Genomic DNA, 14,655 nt, shown 5'->3' with positions numbered 1-14,655 from the left:
TCAGACCTTGTGGGTTAGACCTGAGCTCTTTCATACCCTCGGTCCCCTAGAGGGCACATAGTATTAAGGATCTCTGCTGGGTGATTCTTTGACAGGGTTTATGGTGATTTAGGAGATGTTAATATCATTGTTGCTGTGGAAAGGGAAGTGGCATGGCCAAATGAATGGGTCTTGGATACACATACCATGAGGTGCCCCAGATTATTCCAGTCTATGGCACATAGGCAGGCTTTGTCTTGGTTATATAGGGATGGGCCTTGTTCCTTCACTGACCAGGCACTAAGGAGAGGCTCCTGCAATTAATGGCCAAAGCAGAAGCTATGCTTCAATTATAAAGTTTTCCCTGACTAAATTTTATCTTATTTCCAGATGGAACATTCTTTTCCATTCCTGCCCACTTCCCTTTGATTTTGGATCTTAAAATTTTATTCTAAGAAAGTATCCTTTCCCATCATACACAAAACCATAATTTGGTAGAGCCAAGAAAGTCTTAAAGCTCTTCTCAAGGCCACAGGGGTCACAATAGATACAGGGTACATTTTAACTCAGGCCAGTCTGCCGTGAAATCTGTGCTTGCTCTCTTTAACCATGTTGCCCACCGTGTGTATGTGTGTAAGTAAATAAGGATATATGAGACTTTTGGTGGGAGTTAAAGACTGTATGTACCATTTATGGATTTATTTCCTCTGGAAGTTGAAGCAAAGAGGAAACTATTGGGAAAGAAAGGAAAAAATTAAGATTTTTCTGTAAGATGTAATCTCTTGAGTAAAAGAATGTAAATGAAATGCGTAACTTGTATTCTTCTAAAGTAAGCACAAGTGAAATGACTCCAGGTTTTTATAGAGTGAAAAGGGTTTGGATCAGTGTGAAATACGCATGCCACATTCCACATCCCACATCCCAGAAGAATAAACAAATGTCCGTGTGTGTGTGGGGGGGGGTTGGGGTCCTGACAGAGATCAATGGGGGGAGACGTTACTGTAAGCATCCATATCCTTGTGTTAGTTTCTATAGCTAGTGGTTTCTTGGGCTGTAGCTTCCGATGGCTCTAACAGTGTGCCACCAGTTGAGTGGCTAAAAACAGCAGAAATGTATTCGATTCTGGAAGCCAGAAGTCTGAAATCAAGGTGTCAGCAGGGTATCAGCAGGCTTATACTCCGTCTGAAGACTCTAGGGAAGAATCCTTTGCCTGTTCGAGCTCTTGGTGGTTGCCAGCAATTCTTGGCTTAGCTTGTAGACATGTCTCTCTAATCTTTGCCTCCATCTCCACACTTCTGCTTTCTAACCCCTGTGTGCCTATGCTTGTCTGAATTTCTCTTTCCTTTCTCTTATGAAGACACCAGTCATTGGACTCAGGGCCCACCCTAATCTAGTATGACCTCATCTAAGTAATTACATCTGCAAAGACCATATTTCCTAATAAGATCACACCCTGCAGTTCTAGGTGGACATGAATTTTTGGGAGACCGTATTCAACCTAGGACACTTTGTTCTGCAAATTTCTGGTTAACCCAACCTGACATTGACAAATTCATACTGGAATGAATTTCAGCACTTGGTGCTGCAATTAGAAGATGGGGATGTGGCTGTTGATTTTCGATTGGAGAACAGTGGAAGGGAGACTCAGAGACAGTGTGGGTTTCTGAGGGAACAGACATGTTGAGTGCAGTAAGGACTTCAAGTTAAATCTTTACATGATTTTTAGAAACCACATTAGAAGAGAGTGTTCCCTATTCCAAGAACTGAACTAGCATTTCCAGGAGGAGTGTTTAAAGGCCAGATTCACCTCCCACTAGAAATGCAGCTACACCCCAGCCCACTCAGGAACTAATGTCCTCGTGGAACTTGGTTTTCCCACCTCCAATGGGACCTTTACCATACTTCCCATCCCCTCCCATGTGTGTATGAATCCCATCCTTCCTTCACTCTTAGGGACCTTGGTAGTCTCATGCCATCCTGTTTTTCTTAAGATGGAGTTCTGGCTTTATAGGAGACCACTGCTACATGGGTGTCTTGCAACTGAAATGGTTTTATTTTCTCAAGAATAAGTCCTAAAAAACAAAAACAAAAAAACAAAAAAAAAACGTTGTTAGCACTTAAAGTGTTCCTGTTACTTGCAGGATCCTGTTGATGTGTGACTCCTGCTTTTGCCCCGCCGTCTGCCTTATACATGCTGAACTTTCACTTCCTAGGGTTTGTCATCCTGTTTCTAGACACCTGCCATTCCCTAGGCTAGAACCCTCTGCCCTTCTACTCTTTGTGGATAACCCAGTTTGTCCTTTGGATTTCAGTGTAGAAGGAGAGTCTACTAGAAGTCTTTCTTGTCATGCTGAGACTAGTTAGGATGCCCCTTGTGTAGGCAGCTGTGTCCACAGGACACATATAGAGCCTCTAAAAAGCACAGTTCACATGATAGTGGGCCTGTCACCTTCCCCTCCTAGTTTGTAAACCACATGAATGCAGAAGCCATGGCTGTTTTGTTCATCATAGGATTCTTTAGAGCTTAGCCCAGTGCCTGACAAATATTGGAAACTAAATAAATGTTTGTAGAACTTATGCCTATGGGTCTATATGCTTTGACCCTATATCTAACTGCTCAACGTCTAGGGTGGCTGCCTCAGTAATACTTTTCTTGTAGGTCTGCTTCTGGGTGGAGAATTACTTACATATCAGACACTAAACATGGCACAAGCCAACATGTATTAAGGGAACTGGGAACAGAAGGTTCTTATAAAACACTTCCCAGTAATTAAGGAACCTAGAAGTTGATTTGGATTCCTTAAATTTCACAGTTACTAGTCTAGTGCCTCAGCATCTGAGCTAGTGCTGATCATCTTTGTTGGAGAGCCTTCTCCAGATCCCCTGACACACATGCCTGCTCCGCACATGTGAGGAAGATTAATCATGTGGCCACTTCAGCCCATTGCAGTTGGTGGTGGTTATTTTTGGGTGAGTGTGTGGAGGCATAGACATATCTTCTTCCCTGTTCTTCTTTTGTTTCAATCCTTCCAAGAAAGTGTACCTTGTCCCTTGGGGGGATAAAACTATAACCTGCATGTTCTGACAGATCTAGTTCTGGATGGGATGTTCGTTTGATCTCTGCTGAAACAGATGCAACCCACAAATGAAAGAGTCTGCTACTACAGAGTGGGATTATTTATACTTTATACTTCATGTTCTATAGGAAGTCTTGCAACCCTAAAATTATAGAAAGACCAGTAGTACTTTCTAAGTTTCTTATAGTCGGAGTAGTTGTATTTTCTCAGAAACAAGAAAAGAGGTAATTCTTATTTGACTTTATGACAAAATAATTGCGTAATTATTTTCAATGACTAGATTTCCTGAGCCAGCAGTCTGAATTTCAGAGAATACATTCAGGATGAGAAAGAAAAACTCAGTCGAGAGAGGAATGGTGTAGAGATGCACTGTGAACAGGATCATGGGCACTTCTTCCCCTGGAAAAGGAGAAAGAAGCGGACCTGGGCAGTGTGTGTGCATTTGAGCTTTGGTGGTGGGAGAGAAGGGAATGCTCTGATGCGCTCTGTCTTCTCCCTGAGGAGTGGTGATCTCGGGACCATCTGCTGGGAGGGAAGGGAGAGGTGGAGTCAGAGGGAGGCTGCAGGCAAGGAGGGCTACTGGCATTCCAGCAGCCCTCAAGGCTCAGTTGACGTTGTTGATGGGAAAACCTTGGTGGTTTTATGACTTTACCTGTCAGCATTCAAAGGCCAAAATTTCTTTTGGAATAGGCAGTGATTTTTTCCAGGTAGACAGCCACATTGTCCTTTTATCATTCCCATTTGGCTAAAACCCAGTCCTGCAGGCACTCATCCATCTACCTTCCTTACACAGCACCTGAATGACAAGCCCATGACCGCCTCCCATGCTTCTCTGGTCACTCCACTCTCCTACTCTGCACACAACCATTTCAGACCCTCTCTGCACTCCCAGGCTTCCGAGCACCCATTTACCCTCTCCCTCTCTTTCTGCAGATGGCCTTGCTTCCTGCTCACTGAGCAACTTCCCGCTCTCTCCCACCACTTGCCTCCTCCCTCTGCCAGTGGAGGGCTGGCTTTCCCCCTCTCAGATGGACTCTCTGATTCTCCACAGGCCTTTCCAGGAATTCTTTTCTCCCATACTTTGCCTTTCCCTTTCAGTGGAATTCTTCCCATTTCTGTTTGTTTCCTAAACTTTTCCTGGAAGCATAACTATAGACAGCCCCAAACTGCAAGGGACAGCTTGATGAGTGTTCACAGCTCTGAAGTAAATACACCTGTGTAAACCAGCACACAGCACACAGCTTAGGGAGCCATGTGGTCAGGACCCTCGAGCTCCTTTACTCCTTACCAGTTGTAGCTCCTCTGCCTTCTCTGTTCCTAAGAGGGTAGACTAGCTTTGCCAGTTTTGAACTCTGTAAGTGGAACCATGCAGGATGTACTCTTAACATTGGAGGGTCCTTTTCACTTCTTAACCTGGCACTTTCTCTGGAGGTGGCGTCATTCCAACCTCTGCTTCAGTTACCCTCTACATGTTAATGGCTCACAAATTTGTATCTTATAAAGTGCTGACATCTTATCAGAGTGCCAGTTCCGTCCATCCAGCAACTGTCCTTGACATCTGCTCTTGGATATTATAGATGTCTGAAATTGAAGTCATGATCTTAATCTCCAAACTGAGGTCTTTCCTGAGTTTCCTGTCTTAGTGAATGGCTCCCCATCCACCCAGTTATTCAAACAGAAAACCTAGGGGTCATCCTTGGCATTTCCTTTTTCCCTCACTCATTGTATTCAGTTCACTAATCTGACCGATTTTTCTTTCCTAAATATGCCTTAAAATCATCTGCTAAAATCTTTTTATGTCTACACCACTGCTTTGATGCAGGTTACCATCCTTTCTATCCTAGGCTACTAAGATAATCTCTAGTGTGTTCACCCCCAAGTACCCTTGCTTTCCTCTCATTTGTTAACTCTAATGCCGCTGCTTTGGGGTGGTCTTCTCTGACCCTCCTGACCACATCAGCCCCATTGTCCTTGCAGTCATGGGTTCTCAGAGCACCATCCAAGGCTGCTTCATAGCACTTAGCATAGTTTGGGTTTACATTTCTTGTGGACATCTTTGATGAGGTCTGCCTCCCTGCTGGACTGTAGTTTCTACATAGGAGGGGTCTAAGTGTGTTCGTTCTGTTGAGGGTACACATACTCGCTAAACGTTTGTTGCTTGGTGCCCCATGGAAGACAAAAGGAGTCTTAGATGTTCACTAAGGTCACTGGTTCTCTACAGTTGTTGCTGGTTGGGAGCTGGCACTCGAGACTGGGCGAGGAAGACAGCAGACAAGGAAATGCATCCCTGAATACACAAACTAAATCAGGCAGCTGTCGGTAAAGGACAGTGAAGAAAGTCCAGCATAACCCTGTGCTGGGAGAGCCTGCAGGGTAGCAGGTGAATCAGTCTAAAGTGGTTGATGGAGCACCGCCCTCTGAGACGCCCTAACTGCTGAGAAGACGCCAGCTCCCAGAGGATTGGGGAGACGCGTGGGCAGGGGAGCATTTGAGGCGCTGAGGGGGAGCAGGCTTGACGAGTTAGAAGACTGGAAAGGGAACCAGTGAAGTGATGTGTAGTGTGCAAGAGGGTGTGGGGGTGAGATTGGATATCCCACATGTGCCCTGGAGAAAGGAGTGTGCACTTTAAAGAGCAGTGGAGGGCTGAAGCAGGGCGTGGTGTGGTTTTATTCATGTTTTTAAAACAGTGGGTTGACGACTTGTGGAGGCACAGGAGTAAAGCCGAGAGATGGCCAATTGAGCAGCTGTGGGCTTTGGCTGAGTTGGCTGTTGTGGCCATGGAGACAGGGCCAGGCAAGTGAACAGAAGTCATGGAGGGAGGTAGATGCAGGGAAGAGGAAGTGAGAAGAGCTCCCTGTGTGGACACCCCTGGGCTGAGAGAGTGAGGAAGGAGCAAGCTGAGGGCTTGGGTTTGGGGGTGCTGTTTGTCATGCAATCCTGGGCTGGAAGTAAAACTTGGGAGCCAACCTCAGGATGGCATTTTAGCTCAGGTAACTGGGTGAGACTGAAAGCTTGAAGAGAAGTTATAGACTTGGAAAATAAGAGAGACCCTCATTAGACCCTGTAGCACCCCTCCATTTTAGAAGTTCAAGCAGAGGAGGAGTGTCCAGTAAAGGAAACAAGGAGTGGCTAGTGTGAGGGAGCAGGACAGCTGGCAAGGAGCCATGACACAAGCCACAGAAGTTATGTCATGTGGTCCCACCTAGTAGACAAGGACAGTGCCCATTGGATTTGGCAATGTGGAGATTGCAACAGCCTGGATAAGAGTGGTTTTCAGGAAAGAGTACAGACAGAAACCTGATTGAGAGAATGTGAAGCATGAAGATCCCGAGAAGTTTTACCGTGAAAGAGAGTGGGTATTTGGCTGATAGGTGGGGCTGTGGGATCACAGAGAAGTTTGTTTCAGGAAGGGGGATCTAGAACATTTTTGTGTGGGAATGGAGCACTATGTAGGATGAAATTGTTGGTGGTAAAGAGAATCATCACAGGATTTAATTTGGAGAAGGCCTCAGGAGGTGCTGACTGCACCAGTGGAAGGACTGGCTCCTGAGGAGCAGGGCACTCTGCTGCAGGAGGCACGTAGGTGCAGATGCAGCCAGCTCCGGGATCACCTATGGCAAAATGAGGACACTGCTATCAAGTTGCTTCTGTTTTCTCAATCAATTATTGTGGCAGGTTCTCAGCCCCAAGAGAGGGAGGTGGAGGAGGTATAGGAGATTTAAGGAGAAAAGAAGGTACCAGGAGCATTGCTGTTACAACTGCAAAGAAGCAATTGGTAATACTGGGAAGTGTGAACTAGAGACTTACAGAGGAGTTTGTGAAGGCCTAGTGCCTATTTGAGGTTTGTCATCATGGATTCAGTAAAGGCTGGCATCATTTAGCTGCTCAGGTGCCTGCATGGACAGGTGGAGGACTGGATTTAAGAAGGTTGGGGTGTTATTAAAATGGTGTAACAGGGAGAAGGTGACACGAGAGCTAGCAGTGAATGCAGGAAAGGAGCTCTCTCAGTGGACGGATGGGGAGGGAAGCAACTGACGGGAGAAATGTGGAAAGGTTAGTGCTTGTGAATCTCCAGGTAAAGGATCCAGTGCAGGGGCCAAAGCACCGGGTGGTCAGAGTGTGGGTAGCTTGAATGGATTTTAGAGATGGTGGTATTGTTACTGGTGATGACAGAGCTGAGGTATGGTTTTGGAATGGTGGTGCAAGAGAAGGGTGGCCAGTGAGAGGGGTGGGGCCTCAGAGTCTGTACCAGGAGAGGAAATGGGAGGAGAAGGCAGACAGCGTCTGATTAGTGGAACAGAAAACCATGAAAGCAGACTGGAGGTCCTCTGGGAACAAAGGAAAGATGCTGTCGGATTAGCAGAGTCAGAAAGCTGGAAGGACAGGGTATTGTGGTCAAATGATAGGGTTTCCCTAGAGACGGGTCAGCTGCTAATTCATGTGTACGCGAGCATCCTTGTCTCCGTGCAGGGATGTGCCTCTGGGGTTCCTCGGGTTAGTGATATCCCTGCTGGCAGAATCAGTGTAGCTCTGTGATTCCACAGGCTGGTGTGTATCTGTCTCCTGGCTTCAGATCTTCATTACAGGGATCTCATAAGCAAAGGCTCACTGGTTTTCTTTCTTTTTCTTATGGGAAATTTCAGATAAACTTAAAAAGTAAGGAAACAACAAAATGTACCCCTGTGTGTACCCTTCACCCAAGTTCAAACCCATTGTTGTCTGCTGTTGTTGCTTCATGTGCTCCTTTACTTCTTTGTTCACGTGAGAAGCAGCCTGTTACCTGAGTTAGGTTTTGTGGGTGACTCCATATTGGGTATCAGCGTCTCACTGGTAACATAGCACTGGTGCAGCCAGCATTTGAGAAGGAAGAATGTACATAATACAGATGTCTGTCCTTGGGCCTCCGAACCGCTTGCTCCTTCATATTTTGACTGACTGATGGCATAGAAAACTCTGTGTGTGTGTGCACACGTGTGTGTGTGTGTGTGTGTGTGTGATAGGCTAGTGTATCTACATTATCCTGATTTAAATAATCAGTTGCAAAATTGTGCCTACTATTCTAAGACTAAGTAGAAATATACTTTTAAATCCCTTCCATCCTTTGCATTGAACTTCATTCACACGGCATCTGCCCTGCATCTTCATTCCCCAGTCTTTCCAAGGCAACCTGTCCCATCCCCATACCAGACCCTCTCCCTCACCAGCGCCCACCCTTGCTCTGTCACCACCGCTGAGAAGACATGGTCCTCAGGCTCTCTGGCTCTGGGCTGCTATCCACTGGCATGCCTTTCTGGAGGCCAATGTTCTCATGAGTCTGGCTGGGAGGTTTTAGTGGCTCTGCAGTGATTGTCTCTACATTGTCACCAGTGCCACTGCCAGCTGTCTGTGTCTCTGTAGTTCCTGTGTCACAGCCTCCTCCGGAACAGCACCACAAAGTGCTGTGCAGCATCTGGCCTCACACGTGTGTGCAGACTGCTTGTTCTTGGCTGCTTGTTACTGTAGGAACATAACTAGATTTTTCTCCCTTGCTGAGTCAGTGTATTAGTCTTGATTTTATGTCTAGCTTGTATGGAGTATGGTCCAGCCTTCTGGAACATCAGTCACAGTGTCCCAAACTTCCCCTCTGGTTGAATGGCTGGCATTCCTCTAATGCCTTCTGTCTTCTTGGCACCCAAGGTCCCTGTGGGATGCTTTCTGTCCATGTGTCACAGTCATTTGCATCTCTGTTCTCCAACACCTACTCTGTGGAGACTGGGTCCTTCTACTTTGAGTTCTCAGATTACAACCATAGGATCATTTTAACAAGAAATTCATGAAAAACTAGTGCACTCTTTTTCCCCCCAGGCAAAACAGCATTTTTTTTTTTTGGTCTGCCGTATAAAGAAGAGTAATATATGGAAGAGGTGTATGCAAAAATGTGTTTAATATCGCTTTTTTTAAAAAAAATTTTATTTATTTATGATAGTCACAGAGAGAGAGAGGCAGAGACATAGGCAGAGGGAGAAGCAGGCTCCATGCACCAGGAGCCTGATGTGGGATTCGATCCCAGGTCTCCAGGATCGCACCCTGGGCCAAAGGCAGGCGCCAAACCGCTGAGCCACCCAGGGATCCCTAATCTCGCTTTTAAAATACACATCCACTCCTCCCAGCAGAGCATCATGAGCTTCTAGGGCCAAAGGACTGTTTATCTGTATTCTGCTTCAGACTCAGGCTGAAGTTTGGGAAGAAAATCAGTGTCCTCTGTCCTTCTTCTTGACATTTGCCCCCTGCAGGTGTGACCAGAGAGGGCTCCTTCCGCCACAGTACAGGGGTCCTGTGTGTCTCCCATGGCCTCAGGCTGTGGTTCAGTGTTAGCATTGCCTCACAGCCTAGGTTGAGGAGTACTTGTCCTGAGCAACCCTGAAAGGGAGCCAAGCTCTATCCTCCCACCTATGAATCCTGTACCTCCACCTACAGATGGCCCTTCCCAATGCCAAGCTCAGAGCTTCTATGCTGTCAGGACAATTTCTCTGTATTTAGGACTCATTTTGTACTTTTTCATATCTTAGCATCAGGTATTTTTTTTTATTTTTACTTAAATTCAGTTTGCCAACATATAACACTCAGTGCTCATCTCATCATGTGCCCTCCTTAGTACCCGTTACCCAGTTACCCCATGCCCCCACCTACCTCCCCTTCTGCAACCCTTTGTTTCCCAGAGTTAGGAGTCTCTCATGGTTTGTCTCTGTCTCTAATTTTTCCCTACTTAGTTTCCCTCCTTTCCCTTATGGTCCCTTTCACTATTATATTCTGCATATGAGTGAAACCATATGATAATCATCTTTCTCTGATTGAGTTATTTCACTCAGCATAATATCCTTCAGCTCTATCCACGTTGATGTTTAAATGGTAAATATTGTTTCTGATAACTGAGTTATATTCCATTGTATATATAGACCACATCTTCTTTATCCATTCATCTGCCGAAGGATATCGTGGCTTCTTCCACATGTTTGACTATTGTGGACATTGCTGCTATGAACTTTGAGGTGCAGGTGCCCCATCGTTTCACTACATTTGTATCTTTAGGGTAAATATCCAGCAGTGCCATTGCTGGATCATAGGGTAGCTCTATTTTTAAAACAGCTCCACACTGTTTTCCAGAGTGACTGCACCAGCTTGCATCCCCACCAACAATGCAAGAGGGTTTCCCTTTCTCCACATCCTCTCCAACATTTGTTGTTTCCTATCTTGTTAATTTTAGCATCAGGTATTTATTTACTGATCCATCATTTTTTTAAAAATATTTATTTATTTATTTATTTATTTATTTATTTATTTATTTAGTCACGAGAGACAGAGAGAGGCGCAGACACAGGCAGAAGGAGGAGCAGGCTCCACGCAGGGAGCCCGACGCGGGACTCGATCCCGGGTCTCCAGGATCATGCCCTGGGTCGAAGGCGGCACTAGACCGCTGAGCCACCCAGGCTGCCCTGATCCCTCATTTTTAGCTGTAGTGACAGGTTAGTATTGATTTGGATATTCCTTTTTGTCACAATGTTTAGATGAGGCAAAGATTCTAGTGTATATAAGAAACCATATCATATGTTTTTTTTTTTTAATTTTTATTTATTTATGATAGTCACAGAGAGAGAGAGGCAGAGACATAGGCAGAGGGAGAAGTAGGCTCCATGCACCGGGAGCCCGACGTGGGATTCGATCCCGGGTCTCCAGGATCGCGCCCTGGGCCAAAGGCAGGCGCTAAACTGCTGCGCCACCCAGGGTTCCCCATATCATATGGTTTTAATGGAAAATGGGGACTTCATGAACTAAATTGAAGCAGTTTTCTCTCAATTCTCAGCAAACTCTTCCTGTTTGAGCAGCTCTTCCCCACTGTAGGTTGAATCCTCATACTACTGGGGGACACTCCTGAAGTCTCATGGAGAGACTAAATGTTGCCCTGAGCAGTGCCAGGAGACCTCAGGGCAAGGCTCCTTCCTCTGGGGTCAGAAAGGTGGTCCTGCGGTCTTACAGTCTGTCCCTTTCAAACCTCTTCTGGGATATTGGCTATGAGACATGTTTTGAATGAGAGAATCTTGGCAACACGTGCATTTGTGATTTGTAGGATTTTGTAGCTCATATCTGCTCCCTTACTTTCTAGTATCCTTTATACGTATGGGCGCAGTGGGGCAAATGATGTTTAGAAAGGTTAATGGCAGGGATCCTTTTTACTGTTGTTTGTCCTGCTGTTCTTTAGTTGGTAACATGAGAAATTGGCTGTAGTTTATCTTGTTTTATCTTTTTTTTTCCTTTTTCCTGCATAGTGTAGGTTACCCTACCCCCACTCCCACAATGGGGTAAGACTTACAGGTATGTCTGAGCATTTTTACCTAGAAGGAATGGTAATTGATTCTCCCTTGAGGGAAACTCTGGTGGGAGTTCATGTAGGAATTTTGTGTCCTTGAACTTCAAGGTGGAGTTTTTGCCCTCTGAGCAGAGTCTGTCTCTCCTGTGACCAGTCTCGATGGATGCCCTGACCCTCGCTGCTTCATTTCCAGGTGAGGCGAGCCCTGGAAATTAAATTTTATTTATTTATTTTATTTATTTATTTTTAGTGTCCTTTTTTACTTTTTTATTTTCCTGAAGCATTTGAAGACCCATCTCCCACCCATCTATTGTCACTTCATTCCTGCAAACGTCATTATACATCTCTGAGAACACTGACATTTGTTTATATGGTTCTAGTGGCATTAGCATGTCTAACACAGTTGGCCACATTTCTTGTACAATGTGATACCCCATCCCTAATCATGTTTCCTCACTTGTCTCCTTTCAGCAGCTGGTTTATTGGAATCAGATGCCAAAGAAGGTCCTCATGTTACATTTGATTGTTAGGTGTTGAGTCTCTTTGGAGTAGCTCTCCCCTAGGCCTCCCTGTTTCCGGGCCATTTACTTATTGGGACAACAGGCAACTGTCCTATGGACAGGCTTTATACTTTGATATTTTTCTGCTTGATTCCTGGCATTTTTTTCTATCCCTCCTTATTCCCTTTAAATAAAAATAATGTCTAGAATCTTGGTTAGGTCCTGGTTAAATCTTTTGGCAAGAATATTTTAGAATGATGCTATATGTTTCCTATCACACTGCACTGGGGGGCACACAGGTCTGGTTGCTCCTCTTTTGAGTTATGCTAAAATTGGTGAGTGGGTTTAGGTGATAACAGCCTGATCCTTGCAATGTAAAGTTCCTGCTCATGGTCAGGTATTTCGTTAGGATTATACATTTACTAGTGGGGTTGTGCATTACCTCAAAAGATAGTTCACAGAGGGGTGCCTGGGTGGCATAGTCAGGCATTCAGCTCCTGATTTCAGATCAGATTGTGATCTCAGGGTTGTGAGATTGAGCCTTACCTTGGGCTCCATGCTCAGTGGGATGTCTGCTTGAGATTCTCTGTCTTCTTCTTTCTCTGCCCCTCTCCTCCACCATCGCTCTCTAAAATAAATAAATAAATATTTTAAAAAGTTCTTGGAGTAAAGATAGGATGGAGGCATATTTCTTTCCTCCCAAATGCCAATTTTTGTAAAATTGGGTAAAAAGTAGCCTAATTATTTCCAGTTTTGTTCAATGCCTTAAATCTTTGTCCCTGTGTATGTCTGTCCTTCTCTTTCTCTCTCTGTTCTCCTCTACCCCCATTCCTCACCCCTGAGATCATTGTGAACTCCTGAAGTTTTGTATATTTAATTTGTTTCAGTAGATTGGGTTCATTATTCCTTTTGTTGGTCAGTTGTCCCATTTTTGGCCAATGGGAGTCTTTCATAAATTGGCATTGGTGTTTCTTTGGCATGACTCTCTTGCTCTCTCGCTTTCTGGAATAATGAGATGTCCTGGGCTTATTTTGTAGAATGCTGTTCTGGCCTTGAAATCAGCTGCTCCTCCAAGGATCCCTGTGTCTTTTGGTGGAGAAGGGTATTTAAGGGAAGGGTGTTTTCCTGTTGGTTGTCATTGCTACTAAGTCTTTTTAGTGGATAGAGCTAAAAAAGACATGAATTCAAACTGATAAATCAACTTTTACGTTGGATGATTTTTTTCCCTTAACTTTGATTTTATGTTTGTATTTGGTTTGTCTTATATTGACTTTTTGTTCCTAACAACCTTAACAAAATTACTTATTACTTAATCTTAGTTTATGAACACACCAGTGTTGTTATAACTAACAGACTATTGAAAGAAGTTTGATTTCTTTGCAGCTTTTTTTGTTGACAGAATATGTCCTTCTGTATATAGCATGCTGTCCTTAGATGCCATTTGTGGATGTGAACAGCTTAAAAATTAATTTTCTTCTCTTCATTTGTTTTAAAATTCTACTTATTATTCTCCTGCTTTTGATTTTATTTTTGGAATATATATAAACATGTTTCCAAAGCCAAAACTACATAACAAGGTACATTCAGAAAAGTTTTACTTCATCTTTGCTTCTTTATCTTCCACAGATAACTGCTTACATTTGGTTTTGTGTTGTCCTCCTTGGGAATTTGTGCACGTCATATGAACAAATACATACATTTACATTTGCATCCCTGCTTTGTCCAAAAGTCAGCATATTATATATATATGCTGTTCTGTCTTGTCTTGTCACATCCACAGATCTGTCTGATCTGTCTTGTCCATGATCTACATGGTAGACTGGGGTTTGCTCCACTTCATTGCAGAGTGTTCTTCCTCATTCCTTGTTTTTGAGCAGCTAAGCAGCATTTTACTATGAGGAAGTACTAGAGTTGATTGGAGTCCCCACCGATAGGCCTGAGTTTGTCTGCAGTTTTGCTGTGACAGGTTCTGCCTCAATGAATTACTTAGAACATCAGTCACTTCCTGTTTTTGCTAATGTATCTTGGGATGTATCTCTAGAAGTGTGGTTATAGAATAAAGGATAAATGCATATATAATTTTTCTAGCCACTGACTATATTTTTGCTGAATTTTGGGCATCTGGTTCAATTTCATAATCCTAACATTTCCACTTAAAAGCAGTCCAATTTATTTTGCTACTTTAATGTTGAAGAGATCTCCTCATTTGCTCACTACCCTGTCTTTATATGGAACATACTATTGAAAGTGTTACTTTAAGAAGGTCTGTTGATGTCATTTAATTAATTAATTGAAGTATCACTTACTTACTGATTATAGCATACAAGAGATGAAAAGATTGTTAAAATATAGTCCTAAACCTCACAGGAGTTCAAAATAGAGTATTTTGGGATTTATTTTATTTTCTGATCATTCTATTTGTTGTATATTTCATCTCATGTTAGTTGTCAAAAGACGGGTAGTAGGGCACTGGGAAATGTGCCTTTTACCAGAGTGAATGAAGCATGATATGTCTGCTGGAGGAGAGAGGGTGTCCTAAAATATTCTGTAGATGCATTCAACAAATATTAATTGAACACCTCCCTTTCACTGAAATGGAACAGTGAGCAACATACAGAGTTCCTTCCTCATGGCATTTATACATCCCAGTACAGGAGATGTGTCAAAGACCAAGGAACAGTAAGATGATTACAAGTTCTATATGCTTCGAAGGAATCAAGCAAGAAATTAAAATAGTCTCGGCCAGGGACCTTCT

General features: G+C 43.9%; 1 non-coding gene across 3 annotated transcripts in view; it reads left to right on the top strand.

Annotated features, from left to right (window-relative positions):
* Positions 1–14,655, top strand: part of ZNF664 — a 43,524-nt gene that overhangs the window by 24,150 nt on the left and 4,719 nt on the right. The window lies entirely within an intron of this gene.

The sequence above is a fragment of the Canis lupus genome, chromosome 26, assembly GCF_011100685.1.
Source record: "Canis lupus familiaris isolate Mischka breed German Shepherd chromosome 26, alternate assembly UU_Cfam_GSD_1.0, whole genome shotgun sequence".
NCBI lineage: Eukaryota > Metazoa > Chordata > Mammalia > Carnivora > Canidae > Canis > Canis lupus.
Note: the sequence above shows the minus strand (reverse complement) of the source record. Positions and strands in the feature narration are given on the sequence as shown.